This window comes from Gossypium hirsutum, chromosome A12 (assembly GCF_007990345.1).
Source record: "Gossypium hirsutum isolate 1008001.06 chromosome A12, Gossypium_hirsutum_v2.1, whole genome shotgun sequence".
In the NCBI taxonomy this organism is placed as follows: domain Eukaryota; kingdom Viridiplantae; phylum Streptophyta; class Magnoliopsida; order Malvales; family Malvaceae; genus Gossypium; species Gossypium hirsutum.
This window is the reverse complement of record NC_053435.1, coordinates 102,474,370-102,478,130: the sequence shown is the minus strand read 5'-3', so window position 1 is coordinate 102,478,130 and position 3,761 is coordinate 102,474,370. Positions and strand designations below refer to the sequence as shown.

Sequence of the window (3,761 nt, the reverse complement as noted above, 5' to 3'; positions counted from 1 at the left end):
GAACTTGTAGGATATCACATTAAGGAAAAAGAGAAATAAAGATCATAACAAAGTGGGCAACGGGGATGTCAGTCCACCTTCTTTTTTGAGTTGTTTCATTTGCTGCTTTTGATATGAAATCAAATGCCCATCTCCATCCCTCAAAAATAATAAATTAATAAGTTGCCAAACTTTTTTATTGGAAAAAGAAAATCAGAGACAAAAAGGTGGATCCAACCCCCAGCACAAGTCGGGGCAATATTGCACTTCAGAAAGCTTCTGTTACTATTAGCTCTCCTCTTGTCCTCAATGGTTAGGTGCTTGTCACTCAAAACTTTCCATTTACGTACGAAATTTATACGATGCAAAAGTGAAAATGTTTCATTTAATTTTACTTAGAGATTTCATATTACTCGAATTCGATCAAAGTTAGTGTTGAATGCACATTAGAAAACAATGATTGATGGAAGATATTTGTGAATGAGATTATGGGTGTCCATCAGTGTAAAAGATGGACCAAGCATAGTTTTTATTTTTCTTTTTATATAGTGTTTTGGAGTAAAGTGGATAAGAACGGCTGCTAGCTAGACAATCCTGGTGTTAGATCCCTTCACGAAATGCCAAACAAGTTAAAGAAATTTGTGATGCAACCCCACGGTGTCTGGCATTGGGCTCACATTTTTATTCAATCATCAGTAATGGAACCCAACTTGGAGGGACCTCACCTGTAAATGCAAAACTCCTTTGGAATGTCATTTGTGGTTGATTCTTTGGATATGGATGGCTTTTGCCTTCCAGGCAGTTGGGGTTTTATTTTTGATAGGGTTTAGGTTACTGCCAATATCTGACCAAAAGGAGGTCGCAAGAGCCATCCCCATGCCATAAAGCAGGGTCCCACTGGAAGTAAATGAAGTGGGTTCAATCCCAAGGATTATGCCTGGATTATTTTATGCTTAACATTCTTTTCTAAACGTAATCTATTGTTGACATGTGTGGCTAGGAATGATTTGAAATCAATTCACTGTGACATCATTCTGCATGGGCAACCCAAATGAAGTTAATCTCAATTCTGACTTAAAAAAAATTATAGTTTTTATCTAAAGTCAAAAGCTGGTATTCAAGAAAGTTCCACAAACTCCCTCTTAAATAGTGTTATGAAGCACCAGATAACAAGTTGTGGACAATGCCTTTTTTTTTTTTTTTTAGGGTTGAGGCATGGAAACTTCGTATCCTCTCACTAGTGTTCAACTTTTTACAGCCACATTTATAGAGGGAACTGAAATTTGTACGTAACGAAGTGGGGCAATAATTTAAAAAAAAAAGTCAACTAGCCTGTTCATTTCATTGATGAAACTCGTGATTCTCCTTCACCCATCGTTTTTGACTTTCTAACTTAAAGAAAGCCTTAAAATTTCGAGTCTATTTTACTGACCAGTTTAAAACAGTCCAGTCCCTTAAAAACCCCAATAAAAACTGAGGGTGTGAAGCGCAAGTTGTGGCGAGGGAATTTCCCTTTTGCTTGTGTTGTGCGCTCTGACTAGAACCGTACAAACCGAGTCAAGTCCATTAAATTCCATCAAGTTGGTACAATTAAGAATTTATAGAAAAGGTTCCCAAGATTCAGCTTATATTGGGCTGGAGTTAGATCCAGTTAAATATACAGCTTTGGGTCATCTGAGAGGTGAGGTTTGTGCTGCCAAATGGATTGCATTTCGGGTTTGAATCAAAAGAATGTGTTGTTGTATTAATTGCTTCATATATATACACATTATAGTCGACTTCTCTCTATATCTACAAAGAATCAGGACTATTACTCTATTAGCATTGCCGCCGCAGCACGCCATTGTTCGTGCATTTGGGAACTTTCACCATTTCAGCTTTGCTGGGAAATACTTGGCAATGAGGGATTCATAATATGGCTTGACCTTTTCAACATCAACGTGAGCTTTGCTCTTGCTGTACAAGTCATATTTGTTGAAAACATGAAGCCATTTCATGTTCTTCTTATCCTCCTCATTGATGAACTGGGCATAAGCTCCATGCTTGTGCAATGGGTAGAAGGAATGGTATCTGATGATGAACAATCCTGCCTGTGGCAATGTGGTCCCATTTTCTTTAGCCACCTAATCAAAGTTATGACAGACATTACAATATTATGGTATTAGCCTAATTACATCAAAGGATCCACTGAAGGAGTCAAATTGTATACCATGTACATGTAATCATCATGTCCCCATGACATAAGCAGATTGTCCAGTCCACATCCTTCAGAGTAAACCCCATTATTGGTGTTGTATTTGGGGTTTTTGAAATCAGGGTTCTCCTTAAAATACTGCACCACAGAGTTTGTGAGAAGTACAAATTAATCTTAGGTTCCATCATAATAACACCATAAAAAGATACATCAAAGCAAAGATTCAGAAACCTTGTAATGGACATTGAACTCATCAAAAGCACATCCAACAGGGAAAGTGTCACCTGTTATATTGAAATTAAATTTGTCAACTAAAAGTATAAAAAGAACTTAAGTAAACTCAGAACAAATACTACACTTACCAACAACAGCCCATTGAGGTAGCTCACCAAATTTTGGAAGAACAAGGATCTTTCCAAGATCTAAAATGCATTGGAACATTATAAGCTAATTACTCAAAAAAAGAAAACTGTTAAGGGTTGTTCTTTTTTTTTTTTTTTTGGTTTTTACCATGAATGTGTGCTGTCAAATGCAACCAGTCTTCATTAGGATAGTCTTTTCTATTGCTTCAGCACTCTGCAACAAATGCTGAATTTGTGGTTCATCTAAGTCGGGATCACTGTCATCAACAACCTCATTGAGGAGCTCACAGCATTCCCAAATTCCCATTTCTGCCTTGTTAAGCTTCTTGTATTCTTCCCTGATCTTCTTCACCTACATTATTCGCATGACCATGTATTAAACATCAATCAAATCGTAAAAAGTAATAAACTACCACAATGATTTCCTTACGAAATCATATGTTTGGTTAATATGGCTAGCTTTGTAGTGTTGCTCTACTTTGTCAGTCCTTGCACCTACTTCATAATCCCTGCCATAAAATTCACCAAACTTTCAGTATCATATGAAGGCAACATTCAAAAATGTGTTTTGAGAAATAATTTACCTAAATGTGTTTCCAAAAGCATTGTTTTGAGGCACTGTAAATTGGTCATTCGATACCAATTTATTTGCGTCAGGCTGCGCCTGCTCGGCACTCTTGGCTTGAGTGACTGAAAACCAGATAAAAGCATTAGAACAATTAATCATCATTGAATGAAAATCAAAATCAGATGAAATACCATTGGGTTTCTCAACGGAAACTGTCATTTTCACTGCATTAACCAAGGTAATAATTCATAGTCGATTAGATTATTGAGATAAAATTAAGAGAAGCCAACGGATGTTGGTACGAATTGAGACAGTTAGAGGTGGGAATTAATAGCAACTATAAGAGGGACCGGACCTTGAACAGATATTTTACAATATGAAAATATCACTTTCTATTTACCACCAAATTTAACTAAAATCGTCTAAAATTAGAAGAATTTTGCACAAGTTTTGGATAATCATTGTCTCTATTTACTAATTTGGGTGTTAAAATTAGAGGTAAATTAAAGAAGGGAAGTTTATTCGGACCATAAATTAGTAAATATAAGTATTTAATATAATTATTTTATTTGATAAAAATAAATATTAATTTTTAAAATTATATTTTATATTAATTTGGATAGTTTGGGATGAAAGATAAATATGATAATTTACATAT

The 3,761-nt window shown here is 35.5% G+C and overlaps 1 pseudogene; it reads right to left on the bottom strand.

The window, feature by feature from the left end:
- Positions 1-1,696: 1,696 nt before the first annotated feature.
- Positions 1,697-3,435, bottom strand: LOC107947633 (inositol oxygenase 4-like; annotated as a pseudogene).
- Between the last annotated feature and the right edge of the window lie 326 nt (positions 3,436-3,761).